Below are 21022 nucleotides of genomic sequence, written 5' to 3' on the forward strand. Positions count from 1 at the left end.
AAAATAGATAGTGAAGAACCTGCCCTACGGCAGAGCCCTGCTCAAATGCCTGAGAAATGTTTTCTGATTTGTCATACCCGTACCTGAGCATGCCAAGCCTTGTGGGGTGGCCAGTGGTGAGGAAGCAGCAGGTTGCAGCCAGTGCGTGAGCTCCTCTGATACCTCAGTGCTGCTCAGGGGCTTTTACAATGCCTGTAGGACATGACTCCATGGTGAGACTTGGGCACATGTCCCTTCAAAGCTTCACCTGGTTAAAGCAAAAAGCTGTGCTCTGGGAAGCAGGAAGGCAGTCCAATTGCTGTAATTGCAAGCTAGCAATTTATTCACAAAGTCCCTAAAGGACAATCTATTAATACATAATGTGCCAGCCAGGAGCTCAACTCATCCTGTGTAACACAGGGTGATATAAAGCACTGAGATTTCCATCAGAGAAGCTGGTTTGGAAGGCTCAGCACCTCTAACAAGTGAGCTCAGTGCAGAACAAGCCAGTGAGTCCAGCTTCTGCCATAACACCGTGGAGTTCCTGACAGCCCTAGTCAGGCAAACAGTGCCAGCCCTGGAACACCAGGACTTGCACCAGCATCAGCACTACAGCTTCTCAGGGAACAAAGCACAGGGCAGATAACTTTTTTTAGCATTGTGGGGATGGGATTTGGCTAACCCCACCCACAATCAGCAGTGGGGTTTTTTCCCCTCCCTTTTTTCCTTCTCTTCTATTTTAATTAGGGGATTATTTAATGGAGTCAGAATAGCTAGAAGACTTATAGGGGAGATGGACAGCAGGACAAAATATCTGTTCACCATTAAGAGTGGGAAATAAAAATAACACAGAGTTAAACAATTTGTTTCTTTTTCCTCATGATGGCCCAGTGGCAGGCAAAGGTTCTGAGGTACATGCTGTCCTAGCCACTGCAGGGATGAAGCAAGCACCCAGGCATGTGGGTGATTTCCAGAAGTGTTTTTGCATTATTAGTGAAACTTTTAAGCTCAAACAGCAGTTAAAATTACATCAAAGCAATAAACTTGAATAACTCTGCCAAAAGAGATACCAATGTTAGGTGGGACTGAGCAGAATTCCCTCTGCTGAGCATGCTTACAGGCTGGAAAAGAATCTTTCATTATTTCACTGTTTCTCTTGTTGAACAGATGTACAGAAAACAGTGACATCATGCAGAAATCAGATTTGTTCATCTCTGAGTTTCCTTTCATATTCTTCTAAATGCAAATACCTGAGTTATCACCTTTTCTATATGTCTTGTCTGTGAAATGAAAACAAGGCTTTCTGCAGGTTTTCCCTGTTGATCCTTTTGCTTCCCCTTCTCTTGGGAATGTTTTTGAATGGAAGGTAACAAGGTGCTGCAGAAAAAGCAGTTACAGCCATTCATTCTGTGAAGGCAAATAAACAGAGTGTAACCAAACAGAAAGAAAGAAAATAAGGAGAGAAAACCCACTGTACTTGCATTCCTCTCATGTGTAATCCCCCAGCGAACTACAATGGTCATCTGGTACCACTGTGACAATACTTTGCCTTTATGGTTGACTGATAAATTATCAAATTTATCTGATGTCTTGCAACTATTAGTTAGAACTTTGATATTGGATTTAATTGATAATGTCTTAATTTCTCTGTTGTTTTCTTCCAGACAACATGTCTCCAGAGATCTGAGTTAGAACAAATAATCACAGATAGAACAAATAATATCCTTTATCTCTTATCTTGCTATATACTGTGGGAATCCAGGACTTTCCTCTGGCTGCCCTGGCAGGCCTGGGACCCTGGCAGGGGTCAGGAACACCCCTGGACAGAGCCCCCAGAGACACTGTCTGTAATCTCTGTCCATGGAAAAGAGTTTTCAATCTTACAGGATGAATTACCAGCTCTGAGTGGTTGATATCAGTAATAATTAAGTGTGGCACGGGTGCAAAAGTAAAATTTTAGGATTCTAGATGAGGGGTCCAAAGGGGACAAGATGGAGGAAATTGGGTGTGTCTCGTCCTTTTTCTCCTTCTTCATGCCCTCCATGTTTCACTGTGGTGTTGGCATTTTTCTATTGGCTTAGGTTGGGGACACACTGTTCAACATAGGTGACAGATATTGGCACATTATTGTAAATATAGCACAGGTAGTTTCTGATATATAATGTTTGTAACATCCCACTGAGGGCAGAGCCCCACACGCTGCCCTGCAGGACAGACCTGCGGCAGGGCAGCGGAACATGTTAGAGATAAACAGAATAAACAACCTTGAAAACAGAACAAACGAATTATGGCTTCTTCTTTGGCAGCGGGGCTGAAAGACAGAGACTTTCTACAGTCTCGGAATCATCAATACCACCATTTCCGACAATATACCCCATGTATGTGGGGATGGATGTTTTAGCAACATGTTTGTGTTCAGATTGTCACAAATACACCCTGTGTCTGGGACAGCCTGAAGTACATGACTGATGGCCCTGTTCTTTAAAACATGATCAACTTTGTGAAATCCATTAATGAAAGCTACTGTGGCAGAAAAACCAAGGGAGGCTTTTCTTAAAGTGGGTTGTGCACTGCCACTTCATTCTGGAATGTTCTACTGCTAGTGGAGCAGAGTACCTGTTACAGCGCATCCCTGTGCCATGACAACTTCAGAGTCACACTCTGAAAATTAACAATGAAGCACTAAGGACAAACCCAGAAGAAACAAGATGACATATGCCATGAAAATATAAATCACACAGACACTTAGCTACATCATGGATGAAATCTTTGAAATGAACTTATTTAGGAAGCATTTATGGGGGCAGGAGCAGTCTGTTAGCACAGCTGGTTGACACTGCCTGCTGCAACTTCCTCTCCTCAGTATTCTAAGCTGAAACTTTATAGAATGGGAAAAATTTTTCAGCCTAATCATTTTTTTTTCTTTTTGGAAATATGGCCATAGAACTCAGTTGGTTTAGTAGGTGAAACTACAGAAAATCACCTGGTGGGTTTTATTTTATTATTATTTTGTTTTTGTTTTATTACAATAACTGGACAATTTACTTAGTTGCTGAACCTAGGCTTTCCTTTCCCTTGGCTACTGATGTATTTCTCCCTGCTAGACCTGCATTCTCAGGATTTACAACCAGTATGAAGGTTCATTTTGTACAGAAACCTTCCACCCTAGCATCTTTGTGTTTTGAGAGCTTAACTTGGCTGCATTTGTACTCTGCTGATGGAAAGGGCCTGCCTGCATAGGATGGAAGATCAGGAAAGCCACTATCTCTGCTAGGACCAGAGGCAGGTAAGGGGAAGTGTAAGCCACACCACTTATTTAGGTAATAGCACTGGAGCACAGCTCACAATGATAAAGGAAGAGCAATTTCCCACTGAAACCAAGTATAAGGGAAGGCTGAAAGATTGTTGAGTCAGGCCCTTAGAGCACAAACACAGACTGCCCCTTACTTCAGATAAACTGCATCCAGTCTGTCAAGACCAAGTATCACATGTGAAACAAAGACTTTTGGAGTTCACTTAAGTTAAAATGAATTAAGAATTTATATTCTAGCTTGTAGAGTTATGTGTTAAATTTTAACCTTTTACTTAAGAATCCTCTGCCATGGTACATAGGGCATAAGAAAATGCAAATTTCTGAAGCTTCTTGCATAAAAAACAATACCAGAAAGGACCGAAAATGCAAAGAACCCAGATAAAGAGGCTCTTCTGTCCCCAAGCCTATTGAGGCTGACAGATGTACTCAGATAAGCACCAAAGGACCAAAAGCACACGCGCAAAACAGAAAAGTTCAAAAGTTCAACCATGAAGAAGACCACAACCTACAGCCTCAATAGACCACCAGAGACTCCCCGCAGGACCACCACGGAAGGGCGTGGTCCTATTTAACATGAGAGGCGTGGACAGGGGTTGAATATGAATTAAAAAGTTGTGTAATGTATTGCATATTGAAATGAACAGTGTTTATGCCTTTATTAATGTTCAGTTCTTTATTAAAAAGATCAGCTTGGCAGGGGGCTCAACATGGAGCTCACCCCCGCTGTTGTAGCTTTTTCCCGGTAGCCGAAGGGGTAGTGTCGTGGTTTGACATGGAAAAAGAATTTTTTCCGGAAGGAAGAGGTCAATTTGGATGTTGACCAATTGAAGGTGGACACGCCTCTGAGAACACAGAGAGGTTAAAAGCGGAACTCCCAGGGGAACTTTCTCTCTTTGGTTCCGGTCAGCGGAGAGTGCAAACCTCCCCTGCCCGGCCACAAGCTGGGTGGGGGAGGGGAAGGCCCATAGCCTGACTGAGGTAGGTCCAAGGGTGGAGGGACTGGAACTGGGCTGGCCCCTGCAGATGGAAGGGTGGAAGAAATCTAGGATGTATCCGTTCCCCCCCCCCCGCCCCGCCCCAGAGTTTCTCTCCCGAGAGAGAGAGAGAAAGAGACAGCGGCCGTTTGTCAACAATACCCTGTGAGGAAGGAGGAGGCAGGGGGGCCTGCAAGGTGCCCAGTCGCGTGGGAGTTGCCGGAGTCTGGGCATCGAGCCATACCTGGGAGTTCGGACTTTTAACCCTTCCTTGAGAAATGAAAGCTTTGTGAATTTCTTTTTCCCCTCCTTGGTTTGAAAGAGAGGAAGAGGGATACCTTGGACCCTGGGATGTTAGAAGGAGAAATTCTAGATGGGAAGGGGATAAGGAGTGGCTTTTGGCTGGACTTTTCCGTGTTAGCCACAACCTGAACCAATCTTCTCCTCCAAGAGAGACTGTGTTTTGGGAGAATGCCAGTGAGCCAAGAGCCCTGCTTCAGCTGGGAAAAGACAGAAGTGGAGTGAACAGAGAAAAAGTTAGGGGGTTTGTGGTGGCGCCCCCTTGTCCTCAAAGGAAAGAGAAGAGAAGAAGATCTCTGTTCTTGAACCCTCAGCCCCAGGGGAAATGGAAAATGGGGGGGATTGTGGTCCCAAACAATGAAAAAACTGAACTGTTGTTTTCTCCCCTCTTGGCAGGGCATCCTTGAAAGGAAAAATCCTAAAAGCAGTCTGTCCATCCATGCATTTGGTGGTGAGAGCACTGTGCATGGAAAGGAGAAGGGTCACCATGGCAAACTTTTCTCCGGGCGGTGCCATGTGTGACATGGAAACATATGATGTGGAGCTGTGTTTTCTTGGGGGGTCTGTGGCACAGGAGAGACTCTGTTCCCTTGAAGGCCTGAGTATTGATTGTCTGGAGGGTGGAAACCTGATTGGGGTCCAGATTGTGTCTCACTGTGGTTTGTTGGAGTTGGGTGGTGGGAGGAGGAATGTTTTGCAAGGTTTTCATTTTGATCTTTGTGTGGTTTTTTTTTCCTTTTTCCTTTCTTTTTTTCTTTTGTAGTAGTAGCTTAATAAATTTTTTTTTTCCCCTATTATTAAGCTTGGGCCTGCTTTGCTCTGTTTTCGATTCCACTTCACAGCATTCAAGGGAGAGATTGTATTTTCATGGGGGCGCTGGCGTTGTGCCAGTGTCAAACCATGACAGGGAGAAGGCATGCAGTCTGTCCCTGGAGTCTCCATGGCACACTGGCAGCTGGAGGTGAAGAGGTGTGCAGTCTGTAGCTGAAGTCCCAGCAGACCATCCTCTCTCCTTTCCTCCTGGCACACTGGTAGCTGAAGGGTGAGGGGATGAGCCAGCAGCAGCTATCCCTTTCCTTCCCTCCTAGTAACACCAGGAAGAGCTACCTCTTTGTTCCTGCTTCCCACAGCCCAGTCCAGTCCCTCTGTAGGCTATGGTGACAGGTCATACATAGACTAGGGATATGGTTCCCTTTTCCCCAACCAGCACACCCATCCAACCCCCTCCTCTGTGCTCAGCCCTCCACTTAGGGGTGTTTTCATCCCCAAAACCCCCTCCCATGATTCCATTAGTCCCTCTATTTTGCATCCCAGTCTTAGAATGTCACTGTGGGTGGGGGGTGTAGGTGATTCCCAGGAGCAATTAGCTAACTAACATTTCAATATCAGTACTTAGCTCAAGCCAGCAGTGTCCCAGAATTACCATGGGAACCAGCAAGGCTGTTTTGTTCATAACACATATGGAACACCTTTGTGAATAAAGTTTTGGGTCAGACTGAAGCTCAGGGCATGAGTTTTTGGAGAAATATCTCACTTGTGTCGGGCACTGACGATACATACCTACTTCATAACTACCCCAGGTTGTGGAGTCTATTTATTTCGCGTATTGCTTCAGTTGGTGACCACGAAGGGACGACTCTGCTCACCCTCAGGTCCGATTGAGAGCAGATGCCCTCAGGCGCTGCAGGGCTTTTTCCCAGAGAGGTTCTGTGCCTCAGCTGTACACTGCAGGGAGCAGACCACGGCCCGTTGGCAGCGGATGGAAGCGGTATGTATTAATTTATTTTCTTAAGGTTGGCGCTGATAAGTCGCTTTAAGGCGTTTTTGTGCGCACTTTTGCTCTGGGGCTTGCAAGCAGACCGCCTGCTGGGGGTGAGACCAGCGGCGGGACAACCCCCCTGAACTGATAGCGTGGTTCGAGGAAGGAAGAAATCACGATTTCAGTGTGGTGTGTCCCAGTTTCAGTGTGGCGTGTCTGTTGCATCCGGATGTACATGCTTGTGTACGTGTGTGTGTGCGCCTGTGTTAGAGAATCGGTGAGGCGCAGTGCGGCATTGCTGGGAAGCGTGGCCAGAGGCAGCCGTCAGCCGGCAGCACCTCATGGAGCAGACGGGCGCGACAGGGCAGGCACTGCGCACGCGCGGCATGGGCTGTCTCTGGCCAGCAGGGGGAGCGCAGCGCGCAGTGCAGGGCTTAAATTGGGGCTTGCAAAGGTTCTCTAGGCACTGATAGCCTGCTGATAGCGCAGCGGGTGTGCGGGCACAAGCCGCGGTTTGTGGACTTGCAAACACAACTTAAGGGGCTTGCAAAAGTGCTCTAAACGCAGCCTGCTGATAGCCCAGCGGGTGCGCGGGCACAAGCCACGGTTTGTGGAGTTGCTTTGAACACCGCTAGCTGACAAGTGCAGCTAGTAGGGGCGTGGTACAAGTTAGGACTTGCAAACACCACTTACAAGCATCACTGGTTGGTAAGGGGCAAAGACCAGCTAAAAGTAGTCAGCAAAGTCGGCTGGGCTAGGAGTTAACTGTTGTGCGATAACACTGCCCTTTAGTGTTAGAAGCTGTCACTGGGATATCCTTTGCATTACAGGGTTTGCTGCTAGCTTCTTGTTACAAGTGAGAGGTGAACTTCAAGCCCGGGCCGAAAGAGCCCAGCCTCCAAGACAGGCTCTACACAGGTGGTTTCAGCTTGGACCAAGTCAGTCTCTTCATCCATCAGGGGACTGGGTAGTCATAGAACGGGAGGATGGAGGGAGAGACAGAGTGTTCTTGGGAGAGACATACCGAAGTTCAACAAGTTGCTATCTAGCCTTTGACTGAGAACAACCACCAGTCGAACAGGCACTTAGAAATCCTTTGAGGTGGGGTCTAGAAGGGGTAATCCCCCGTTTTGTGTACGGATTTACAACCTTTTGCTGAAGCCAACTAGCACACAGCTTGAGTTCTCCTCCAATGTTTGAAGTGTCAGAGGAGGTGGTATTGTATTTCATATAAGCGGAGATCCATGTATTGTGTGTGTACCCCTGAATTACCGAGATACTATAACCCAGGGGTTGAACAAGCAAGGAAATTGTGAATTTGTGAATTTAATCTGGGGAAAAGCCACCTAGTCCCTGAAACACGGGACGCGTTTGAAGAAGATTGGGAATGGATAAAGGAGTGGGAAAGAATAAAGGAGCCTTAGTATTAAAAGGAAGAACTAAGGATTTTTTTTTTCCTTTTCTTTCCTCCCCAGTGGTTTGGACTGAACCCTTAGGAGTTTGTAAATTTATGTAGGACTGGGCAAACAACAAATTAACAACACTTGATGGTAAATTAATTAATACAATAGTATTTTAATATCAAAAGTACTCTTGATTATTAATTTGGCTATTAATATTTTAATTTGGTTATTTGAATAACTATAAATTTTATTAATATTTTTAATTTGGATATTTGAATAATTATTATATTTCTTTGCAAAAAAAAAAAAAAAGGTTTTTTTATTTTTTATCTGTGACTTACATTTGAACACTGAGAACTGAATAAGTTACATTTGCTCTAAAAGCCATAATGGGAACAAAAACAAAACAGAGTAAGAAAGTACCCAAGGCCAGGCCACTAGGATGTGTCTTAGCACACTGGAAAGAAATAGTAGGCAAAGGGGGCATGGAAGATAAAAAATTTTAATCAAATATTGATCCCATTGGTGGCCACTCTATCGCCGAGAGGAGGGGGTCAGATGGCCTCCTACAGGTACATTGGAATATAACACCTTGTTACAACTAATGTTATTTCTAGGAATGGAGGGGAAATAGGAGGAGGTTTCTTATTGTGGTATGTTCTTCTCCCTCCAAAATAACCCTGATTGGCAAAAAGATTGCAGTATCAAGGCCCGCTCTGACCCCCTTGTTCTGGCTCTTGAAAAAGAAAACAGAAGGAAAATGGGAGAACTTAAACGGTGCTGCTTGGCCTGTAGCATAAGACAGAAGTGCATCAAGAACAGATAAAATTTATCGCACAGCACTATAGGAACAAGAACGAGATCTAGGCAACCTATTTAGCCCTCACTTGGGAGGATGGGGGGGAGGGGTAGAGACTTGGGAGGGACACCACCTACACCACCTCCTATTCCACCTATCCCACCTGCACCCCCCATTCTACCTATTTCATCCAATTCCTTCTATCCCTCCTACTACTTCTACTCCTACTCCTTCTCCTCCTTTGAAGAAGACACCTGCTCTAACCCCTCCAAGCAGCCCAATTGCATTCCGAACCAGAGGACAAATATTACAGGCCCCTGTACAGGAGACAGTAACACCAGGCAGGGAAAAGATATTAGTTAAGGCACCCTTCCCCACCCTTGATTTGGAAGCATGGGAAAGGGTTGAGGGAGATTACCGAAATGACCCAGTAAACACTGCTAAATGTTGACAATACATTATGAAGCAACACAATCCAGACTGGGGTGATATTCAATTGTTATTAGACACATTCACTGAAACAGAAAAACGGTTTTAAAAACAGCAGGAGATCTGGTAGCATACCACTTTAGACAGCAAGTGGATCTAAGAGAACACTTTCCACTTCAAGACCCAGGCTGGAACCCAAACCAACCAGAAGAAAGATAGAGACTAAAGAAATATCAAGATTGGATTATACTGGGAGTGGAAAGCGCAATGCCTAAAACTACAAATTGGTCAGCTTTATATGCTATTAAACAAGGACCCTTGGAATCCCTCACAGAGTTCCTAGACCGCCTGAGAAATGCAATGTGATGCTATACACCACTAGAACCTGCATCTGAAGTGGGGATACAAGAATTAATTAAATGATTTTTGGGACAGTCCGTGGGGGATATTAAGCCAAACTCCAAAAAATCTGAGAAGATGCACGGAATTTAGAAACTTTACTGGGGGAATCTTGGAGGGTCTTTAGCAACAGGGAAGAGGGGTATAAATGAGGGATTAAAAAAATGTAATAGCAATAGTGCAGGAGGAGCAGAGAGAAAAACAATAAAGCAGGCAGGGGCAATCCAAGCAAGGTCCTCCTTGATTAAGCAGAAATCAGTGTGTTAACTGTAAGAGACAGGGCCATTAGAAGAAGGACTGTCCAGAACAGAAACAGAATGGTCAAGGGAATCAAAGGGGAGGGGTGGTTGCCCATGTGCAAGAGGATTAGGGGGGACTGGAGGAGACTACCCCAGAAGGCACACTGGTTGTAAAACTGAAGCTGGGGAAAATGGAGAAAAAAGTAAAATTCCTAGTTAATACTGGGGCAACGTACTCAGTTCTGAATACAGCTTTGATGCTCATAGGGGATGATTATGCTATAGTTACAAGTGTGACTGGCCAAACTGAAAAGGCATTCTTCTTTAAGCCACTAAAATATAAACTGGGAAAGCAGTGGAAGATCCATAAATTTCTATATATGCCCAATTCCCCTGAGCCACTTTTGGGCAGAGATTTGCTGGGACAATTACAGGCAACTATTATATTTAAAAATGAGGAGATTACTCTGGAGGTAAATGATCAAAAGTATGTAGAAGTATTGAGTTTGATATTAACCACTAGTGAAGTCACAAAAGAAACTGAAATTGATGGAGAGATAATCAATCAGGTATTCCCTGGGGTGTGGGCCTCTGATGTACCAGGGAGAGCTAAAAACGATCCCCCTATACAGATCAGGCTAAAAGAGGGAAAGCAACCTGTCAGGGTTAAACAGTATCCCTTGAGGAGGGGGGATAAGGAAGGGATTAGCCCAGTCATTGAGAACTTCTTTGTGTCCAGGATTATTAAAAGAATGTCAATCTGATTTTAATACCCCTATCCTACCAGTTCACAAACCTGATGGGTCATTACAGTTAGTACAAGATCTGTGAGCTGTGAACAAGGTAACTGAGGATCTGTATCCTGTGGTGGCCAATCCTTACATGTTATTAACTTGCTTAACACCTGAACTAACTTGTGTTACTGTTTTGGATTTAAAAGACGCCTACTTTTGCCTTCCTATCCATGAAGCCAGCCAGAAAATTTTTGCATTTGAATGGGAAAATCCTAAAAGCATGTGAAGAACTCAACTTACATGGACCAGACTCCCACAAGGATTCAAAAACTCACCTACTTTGTTTGGAGAACAATTTGCAAAATAATTAAAGACCTGGGAAGCCCCTCCAGAAGAAGGGAAGCTATTATAGTACGTAGATGACATCCTGATAGCCACACGGACAAGGGAAGCATGCATGATCTGGACAGTAAGTCTCTTGAACATTTGGGGCTCCAAGGGTACCGGGTATCAAAGAAAAAGGCCCAAGTAGTAAAACAGAAAGTAACTTACCTGGGTTATGAAGTCAGTGCAGACAGTGTACCCTGGGCCAAAGCTGGAAGGAGGCAATATGCCAGACCCCAAAACCTCAGACTGTAAAGGAACTGCAAACTTTCCTGGGGATGATAGGGTGGTGCAGGTTATGGATCTATAACTACGGACTGTTTGTTAAGCCCTTATATGAATTAATTGCAACTGAAAACAAGGACATCCAATGGACAAAGGAAGCTACGCAGGCTTTCAACCAACTGAAAAAAAAAAAGCCCTCATGTCAGCTCCAGCTCTGGGATTGCCAGATGTGAGTAAGCCTTTCCTTTTGTTCTCCTATGAGAAGCAAGGTATCACCTCAAGAATATTAGCACTCAGCCTGTACTGGAGAGCAGTGGCTTACTTCTCTAAGCAATTGGATGCAGCAGCTAAAGGGTGGCCTGGATGCCTCAGAGCAGTTGCAGCAGTTGTACTGAACATCCAAGAGGCACATACATTCACCCTGGGTCAGAAAATTTTTGTGCTAGTGTCTCACATGGTGGCTGCAGTGCTAGAGGTGAAAGGCAGGCATTGGCTTTCCCCACAATGGTTCCTGAGATTCCAAGCTATTAGAGTTGAGCAAGACGGTGTAGATACTAGTGACTAACACTGTCAATCCAGCCTCCTTCCTCAGTGAAAACCAAGGAGAACCAGTGGAACATGACTGCCTGGACACCATCGAGGCCACCTATTCCAGTTGCCCTGATTTGAAGGACACCCCTCTCGAGAATGCAGACGTCTGGTTTACTGATGGAAGCAGTTATATCATCAGTGGAAAACGACACGCTGGGTACGCAATTACTACCTGCAAGGAGGTAACAGAATCTGGGCCCCTGCCAATGAATACCTCTGCGCAAAAGGCCAAGATAGTTGCTCTAACTTGGGCCTTAGAATTGGCATGAGGAAAAGAAATAAACATACATGGACTCAACGTATGCATTTGGAGTTGTGTATGCTCACCAAGTATTTGGAAAGAGAGAGGACTTCTGAACTCTCAAGAGAAAAACAATAAACATATATCAGAAATACTGTGACTTCTAGAAGCAGTCCAGTTGCCAGAAAAGTAGCAATCATGCACATTAAGGTACATCAGAAGATAAACTCAGAACTGGAAGAACAGAACAAGCCGGTGGATAGGGAAGCAAAATAAGCAGCAAAATTGAAGTAATAACTTGAAGCAGCCGTGATCCCAGACGGGAAAATTTCCCTCAAAGGTAAACCAAAATACAACAAATTAGACAAAAATTGATCCATGAACAAAAAAGAAACTATAACCAAGATGGGCCACCACAGAAGGGAAATTATAGGAGGGAAGTTATACCCTTCTATTTATTACAGTCCCCTAATAAGGGAAGAACACCCCCCCCACACACATTGAGAAATTGATGCCCTGTATAAATGTCTAAATGAAAGGACATTTATGAGCCACTATCACCCAAGTGGCTTGACAATGTGACCTTTTCCTCCAGACCAAACCCAAACATATTCCCAGACCAAAACTTAGTCAGACTAAAAAGGGTCATGGGCCAAGGCAGCAATAGCAGATCAATTTCACAAAATTGCCAAGAAAAGAGGGGTGTAAGTTTTTACTGGTGCTAACAGATACCTTTTCAGGATGGCCAGAAGCGTCCCTCACCAGGACTTCTAAAGCTCAAGAGGTAACTAAGGTATTAGTACAAAAAAATAATCATACCATGCTTTGAAGTCCCGGCCACAATTTCCTTAGATATGATCTCTCTAAAGAAACAACTTAGAACAACTGAAAAATATGTAGCTAGAATTCAGGTACAGAGCTCAATACAAAACACTTGAATCCACCACAGCCATGTTAAAAAAAAGCTCCAGAAGCTACTTAAAAAATAACACCAAGTGATCGTGGTCTGAAACTCAAACTTACTCAGACAAAATGAATGTATCATAATGAGTAGAGATTTTTGATGATCTGTTAAAAATCATTCCAATTTTTGTATTTACAATTTTATTAAAGTTACTAGGTGTAACTTTGCATATTCAACACCAATCATATCCCACCAGTTAATAAACACAAATCATAACTGGTGAGATGCACTGTTTAGCTGGTCACCAACTACAACTAAGATCATGTACACTTTATGTCACTCCATTATAGCTTTATTAATTTTAGTTACTATAAGTTTAATAAAGTCTATTTTAACACTCATGTAGAATTAGAGGATGTTAAAATGCTTAAGCATTCTAACTTCACTCTCCAGAATTCATAGACTCATGCTAAAGGAGAACTCTCAAAATAGTAAATCAGAATTTAGATCAAGGCCCCTGTAGTAAAAGAATTCACTATATTTTTAGGAAAAGGGGGGACTGAAACAGAGATTTTTGGAGTTCACTTAAGTTAACAAAATGAATTAAGCATTTATATTCTAGCTTGTAGAGTTATGTGTTAAATTTTAACCTTTTACTTAAGAAACCTCTGCCATGGTACATAGGGCATAAGAAAATGCAAATTTCTGAAGCTTCTTGCATAAAAAACAATACCAGAAAGGACCGAAAATGCAAAGAACCCAGATAAAGAGGCTCTTCTGTCCCCAAGCTTATCAAGACTGACAGACTGCTCAGATAAGCACCAAAGGACCAAAAGCACACATGCAAAACAGAAAAGTTCAAAAGTTCAACCATGAAGAAGACCACAATCTACAGCCTCAAGAGACCACCAGAGACTCCCCGCAGGACCAACACGGCAAACCACACATGCCTAGAAGGGCGTGGACCTATTTAGCATGAGAGATGAGGACAGGCGGGGCCAGGGGTTGAATATGAATGGAAAAGTTGTGTAATATATTGCATATGGAACACCTTTGTGAATAAAGGTTTAGGTCAGACTGAGGCTTGGGGCACAAGTTTTTGGAGAGATATCTCACTTGTGCCGGGGCTGACAATACATACCTACTTCATAACTACTCCAAGTTGTCGAGTCTATTTATTTATTCTGTGTATTGCTTCACATGCTGCAGACCAACACAGTGGAAATGCCTCAGGAATCTATAAATCGCCTTAGCTATCTTAAAGCTAGCCTTAAAGAAGGGCTGCTCAGGAAAACTGCTTTGAATACTTCCCTTCAGCATTCAGCCCAGTTACTCTGCTTCCCTGTCTGCTAGACCCTGTCATTTACAGAAGGAACCATCATAGCATGAGGAACATATATATATATGCATCACTTCATCTCTAGGAAGCTAAACCAACAGCTGTATGGTGTCAGAGAAAAAGCAGAAATTTAATCTCCCTTGTTTCCATTGCCATTTTATGACAAATGCCATGGTATTTCCTTGAAGCAGTTCCCATGAGCTCAAGCCCAAGGAGTGACCTGTGAGACATATTATGAGGACAGCCTTGGAAAAGTGTCTGGAATCAAAACCCACCTCTGAAAAGACCCCCTAAAAAAGGTACTCAGTTTTGGACACTGGGAAATGCTCTTCTGAACCTGTATACAGTCATCGGATATTGTTGCCATGCGAGACGGGCTCCGGACGGATGCCAGTGGGAGCACGGCAGGAGGAGGAGAGAGGCAGGGCTGCTTTTTGCCTTCGGCTCTGCAAGGCTCAGTTCTAGCGCGGGAACAGACGAAATGGCGACACGGGGCTCGGGTGCAAATACGTGTTTATTGTGGGAGCATGTTCCCGAGACGCTGGGGCACCAACCAAAAGTCGGGTCGGTTATACTCTGTGCCAGGGGCGGGGGGGAACCTGACCCACGGCTAATGGGGATAGGGCAGGGGGCACAGGAGGAGACCCCGGGGAGGCAGAAGCGGCGATGGGAAAGGTGGGGCGTGGGTGGGGAGGAGGGCCAGGGACCGACCGCGTGGCGAGGGGGAAGGACAAGGGAATGCAGGATCTATGCAGGATCTGGACAAGGGACTGCGTGGGAAGCGGGGAGGGGCAGGGGCAGGCTGGGTCACAGGACAAAGGGGAAACACGTGGGAAGGGGGGAGGGGGAATGGGGAGGGGGAAGAAGAGAAAATTACAAATCCCACAGGATATGGCCATTTCACTTGTGCTTCCTGGGGCAAAGAGGAGGAACCAGCTGAACATCACACTGGTAACCGAAGTGTTACATAAACAAAGGGTAAAACGAAGTGTACATAAACAAAGCTACAAGGTGAGTGACATAAATAATCTTCCTAAAGGTCCACATTCACAGCCACAATCTAGTCACTCTTTACATTTGGAAAAACAAACCACAGTAAAAAAAATTGCAAAATATTTTCAAAATATTGTTCTTTTCTACAACACCACCTAAATGCAATCCATCTAGCAGCACACAAGTTCCTGGAAAGCAGAAGTCATGCCTGAGGGAGAAAAGGGTCTCCTGGGGGTGAGTATCTCCTTCAGCCCAGGACACAGTGCAGTGAATAGCACTTCACATCCAGGAGCCAGAGTTTGCCCTCTGATCCTGCTAAGGCCAGTAACAGTTTGGCCCTGGTCAAGGGCAGCACCAGGGCCTTTGTCCTCTCCCAGAGAAAGGCTCTTCTCCAATACTGTCAAAGTAGTTTGCAAACACATAGCTAACAAGAGGCAGTGAAAGCAGCATTGCTGAACTGCAGATTGCAGAGCTGTGAATGAGATTCACGTCTGTGTTACAGTAATCTTACTTTGTCTTCAATATTTTATTTCAGTGTCATAAACACAATTTTATTAATTGTGAAAAACATTTGGGAGGAATGTTGAATTATTTATTGTTTGAAGCAGCCAAACAAACTGGTTGTCAAAACACAGAGTCTCATGTTGTAATGAAGTGTGGTTTAGAAGGTGCAGAGTGTGCCTCCTACAGCTTGAACTCCTCTCCAAAAAACTGGTCAAAGGAGCTTTGAATGTTTAACTCACAGGTGCTGTTTTTTTTTTTCTCAGAGCAGACATATGCCTGCACACTGCAGTGCTCCCAACTGTTCCCATCCCATCCCATCCCATCCCATCCCATCCCATCCCATCCCATCCCATCCCATCCCATCCCATCCCATCCCATCCTATCCCATCCTATCCCATCCCAAGCAACAAAGGCTCTCCAGCATCCCTGATGCCCTCTCACAAGGCATGTCCAAAGCCTGTGCTGAAATCAGGGCCAAGTTACACTGGTTAACCTGTTCACAGTCCCTGACTTTGCAGAAGCAATGAGGTATCTTAAACACTAGGTTTGACTATGTCTGTGGGATCTGGTTTTGCAGAAGAGCTGCATCAGTCTTTTTCCATGTGTTAGATTCAAACAACAATTTGCTGGGCTGGGAAGCCCAGCACCTGGTGGACAACAGCTGTGTCCAGAGAGCTCCAGTGCTAGTCAAGCCCTCACCCACATGCACCACAGCGCTGGTATGCCAGTGACTCATTGAAATTTCACCAAAATTTCTCAATTGCACCAAATTCGGTAACACACATGTGTTACTTGCGTGCAACACAAGTTATATAGGCCTCAAAGGACCAACAGTTTCAGGCAAGCAGCAGGTGTTTCTCTGATTCCTTCTCGGAGGGAATACCAGAGCAGAAATGTCAGTCACACCCAGTGCTTAGACAACCTCTGAGTGTTACAAGTCACTCAGGGTTGTCAGGCCCTGAACGATTTACCCTAGCCACATCCAGATGAATACAGCAACTTCATGGGGGAATACCTGGCAGCAACCTGTCTCAGCCACAGGGCCTATCGCTTTTTTTATGTGTTTGGGACTGTCCAGCTGCTGCATGTTACCTTGAAGTACATTATGTCTCTCAATACTGAGGTTTTGAAGATTTGAGAGAAGCGACAAGAATCCCTAGCAGAGCATCTGCCCAGTAGTGGGACAAATGGTGGCAGCCCTTCCCACAGGATTCACTCTGGAGGAAAGATTTCTGCCCCTGGAGCATGAAATCAACAAAAAGCACACCAGCTGTTGCACTGAGGGTGTTTGCAGAAAAACTGAGGACAGAAAGTCTGAAGCTCTGCCACATCAACTCCTTATTGCTTCTGGCCCTCCTGTGAGCCCACAGCATCCCCAGTGTGAGGGGCCACGATCTGTACCTGCTGCTGCACCACAGCTCTGCACAAGGCCCAAGGTGCTCCCTGAGCAGCAGTGAAATTCTACTTTCTTGTTAAACCTTCACAGGACACTGTTTTTTTCAAAGCACATTTCAATGTCTACAAGTACACCTAAAATAGCAGAAAACATAGATATAGGATATCAGTCAGGCTTGTAAAACTGCCCCCAGAAAAATCACAGGATGAGCATCAAATCCATTACCTGCTTTTTTACCCACACAGCAAATATTCTGCAGGCTTTCACATCTGTCATTTTAAATTTTATTTAGTTAAGATTTCCAGAGCCATAAAAGGTATCAGAGAGTTGATTAAACAATAGCTCTTACACATTATCTCATTTCCCTCTTATTGCCTTGTTACAACACTCTTGAACATTGTTAAAAAAAAAGGTATATCCCTGAATTTAGTTATCAAAGAATTTATGAATTTACTTTATTTGCAATGAAATTATAATGTTGACTTTTGCTTTGTACCACAAGGAAATAAGTATATGGAATAAAAGGTTTCAAAGGATTTAAGAACACAAAATAATGCAACAAAACTATGTGTGGAGATACAAAATTACAATTCTCTCTATCAGGAGGTTTACACACCTAAAAATAGATAAAGAGCCAAAGTTCTCTTAGAGGTACAAAAAATTGAAATAAATTAGTGAAAAGTGAAAAAAAAAGTAACGATTTTGCAAAATCTGTGTTTAGCTGGATGTAATGTTTCCTCTACTCTGCAGATAGAGGTTTCACACTTGGGGCTTTTTGGTCCATCTGGCATGAAAATAACAGCTGTGATTTAACATTACTTTTTGACATGAAGGAAACTGCTTGTCAGTGTGTCTCAACATCTCAGCTGTGTGCCTGTATGGCCACTCATTGTAAGATATGGCAACAACAAGGACACATTACACCTTGAAGTCATTTTGATTTCAAATGCATTTTCCTTCACTTTGTTTCAGACTGTTTTCTATTACATACCAAGTCTTGGAATACAGTTGGTTTGAATTATTGTCCAAAAGAGAACTGGAGCTGGAGATGACAGAAGCATGTGTTAGAGACTGTGCAATAACATGGAAATTCTTTGTTTGAACTCTAAAAGGGCATTTTTTTTTCTAAGTATGAATGTCAGAAATTGTGGTCTTTTCATCAGTGGCAGGGAATGGAGAGCAGTCTCAGGTTGGTACATGATCTAGGAACATTTTAGAAACTTTGAGGAAAAAAATAAGTACATTTTGCACCTGGATGAAAAATTGCTCATTGCCAGCCCAGTTTGGAATGAGGAATTGGATGAAGCTCTCCCATATTTCCAGCAGGAGTCTGGGCCAGTTGGATGTCTGGTCATGCAAGCTGGATGTGTCAAGAGGAGGAAATAATCAGAGAGCCAGCAGGGAGGGCATGCTGGTGTTGCAGAGATGAGGTGGAATCAGGCTCCCTCAACCTGCCAAGTGTTCTAAGCACTTGCCTAATGGGCTTCTGGCACCATATGCTAATAAAGCATCTGTCTCTACTCCACACTTATAAGGGCTCAAAAATTAAACACTTTTTACATGGCAAATTAACAATTTCAGCATTTCCAGTAAACTAATTGACATAAACAATTCCCCTTCCTCTGCCCATCCGCTGCCTCCCATCTTTCAAGTACTTTTCCTGCTTGTTCTCTGTACACATGGCCTTTGCTGCATCTAGAACTACCATAAAGTACAATTCCTTAAGCTCACTGTAGTTACAACACCTAACACCAACCATCATAATCCCTAAACTATGATTTTGCCCTGTAACACCCAGTCAGGAAAAAATTCAGTTTCTGGGAGGCCCCATAATCCTCCTCAAAATATTTCCTGAACTTTGTTGCTCACTACTCATCTCACTGGTTGTGTAGCTGATGAATTTCAAAGCAAATCTTTGCCCATTTTACATGGAGAGAGGATGCTGGAGTATCATCTGACAATGACACTGGGGTGGGGGGAAAAGTCATTAGCATTAAATTATCTGCTCCCAGATAATTTCCCAGACAAATCACCATAAAAGGCTCTGAAATTGTCTCTCACTTTTTTGCTGCATAACATTTCACTGTACGCTAGCCTTGAGGAGCTGTAATTTATCAAACTTCTATCTGCAATCAGGGCATTGTTTTTGTCAGAGTCCCTGATGATGGGAGAAGTGGCAATGCCAAGTTTGCAAGGCTGGAAGATTAACCTGTAAGCAGAAGAGGGCAGGCTGTGGATGCCTTGTGAAAGAAGGGAGCTCTAATAGAAAGCAGAGTATTTAGAATGCATTGCTGGTAATGCATGTTACTGACATGCTAGCAACACTCCAATCACCTCATCTGGGAAGCACTCAAGGCTTTTTCCTTTGTGGGTGATTACTCATGAGAAAAGCCCATGGCAAGGAATAACTTGACCACCATTGTCTGCACTGGACAACTGTCCACCAAGCTAGGAGAGACCACCTCTGGCCCTCTCTCATCAATAAACATAAGCCATCAGTGATTGACATCATGGGATTCTTTTCTGCGTCAGACTGCAGCCTGATGTGCCCTTCTCCCCTGCCCTGAAGCCTGTGCAAGCTGCCTACTGCGCCAGCCCTGCACAGCCTCCAGACCTCTCCCCCCTCCTCTGTGGCTCTGTTGAAGGCTCAGGGACTGTGAGGAGAAGGATGTCAGCTGCAGCCAGGCCACTGCATAGAAATGACCAAGATCCTGGAGGAAGGCACCCCGAGCTGCTGCCCCTTCAGTGCCTGCTTCCGCAGCAGGGGATATTCAGTGCTTTGATATCCTCGGGTGCTCTGCAAGCCCATGGTGGCCACACACTGGCTGAGAGGGGATGGTACCCACACAATTGTTACTTTGCAAGCAGCAGGCCTGGAGGTGCTGGAGTCCAAATCAACCTCCTCAATGCCTTGCAGTGAATCTGTCCCAAATCCCCAAGGCCACACTGGGGTGCCACTTCCTCTGGAGACACTTGTCCTCTCACAGCTCTTGGGGACACCCCCAAAACCAACTCTGTTCTGAAACAGCCGTACAGGAATTAAGAACACAGTCTTATACCCATAGACAGATGTGACAATTTTGAAAGAGAATCGCTGTGAGAGCAGACTGTACATCCTGCAGGAGGAATGTCCCTAATTACAATCTCCCAGGTGATACTGAGTAGCTGCTGCTGAACACACCATGTGAAATTTCAGCTCACTCCCCAGCAAATAGACATGAGCACAGCAAATCCTCGGCTCCTGCTCCATGCCTGTGGTTGTTTTTTTTTTTATTATTCAGAGTAACATGACTGCTACAAAATTTGCATTTTGCTGCCTACCAAAAGATTCGATCAAATCAATAGCTTGTGACAAAAGTAAGTAGCAAAACCTCTAATAAACCCAAGTGATAAATAGGTATATGTTAATGAAGAAAAAAGATTTGTGCAATTCATTATCTCTCATATTTTATCTGATTTGATTTTGGGTGGGGAGAAGTGACAGTGATAACTATCAACAGAGAGCTTAGCTTCTCAGATGTGTTTTTCAGTGTCCAAAATGCACAATTGGCTTCCATTACAGACAGACAGACCAACAGTACAGAGTGGCCCAGCCTCAGCCAGCACACCTTCAGGAACCAGGAGCAGGAATTCAGGTGTCTGCCAATGGCTCCCAACCCTACACCTGCAGCCAACCAGCACTGGGTGGTTCACTGCACAGGGCTGAATTTTGCCACTTCATGCACATACAATGCCAGTGCCATCTGGCAGCAGGTCCTGAACTTTAGTTTCACTGTTGCACTAAATGGATGAGGGACCTGTGCAGGTTTGTGAAGGGATTTAACTACTTAAAGCCAGGGTCAGATGATCCTGTATCCCTGCCAGAGGTTTGTATCCAGGCCTGGGAGAAAGACTCTACTCTCTCAGGTATCATTTTATAAGTGTATTTTCAGGCTTGGCTCTCCCCATTTTTGTAGTGAAACACAGTAATTAGGAGCCTTTTATCTCAGAAACCTTACCAATTGCTATCTGCTATCCAGATGGGAAAGTGATTAAAAGAATAGTAACACCTGAGTCATATGGAAGCATTTTGAAGTGTCATGATGCGGGTGGTGGGGAAGACAAGCACCAACAAATA

General features: G+C 44.4%; 1 protein-coding gene across 4 annotated transcripts in view; it reads right to left on the reverse strand.

Moving 5' to 3' along the window:
- The window catches only part of LOC110475701 (A-type potassium channel modulatory protein KCNIP1), a 242019-nt gene that overhangs the window by 167591 nt on the left and 53406 nt on the right, over nt 1-21022 (reverse strand). Inside the window, exon 2 of one of the 4 annotated variants that reach the window (XM_021540039.2) lies at nt 1242-1386. The exons of the other annotated variants lie outside the window; for them this stretch is intronic. The gene's annotated coding sequence lies outside the window, so the exon portion shown is untranslated. The remainder of the gene's footprint in view (nt 1-1241; nt 1387-21022) is intronic. 4 annotated transcript variants of the gene reach the window in all.

Source organism: Lonchura striata, chromosome 15, assembly GCF_046129695.1.
Source record: "Lonchura striata isolate bLonStr1 chromosome 15, bLonStr1.mat, whole genome shotgun sequence".
Lineage (NCBI taxonomy): Eukaryota > Metazoa > Chordata > Aves > Passeriformes > Estrildidae > Lonchura > Lonchura striata.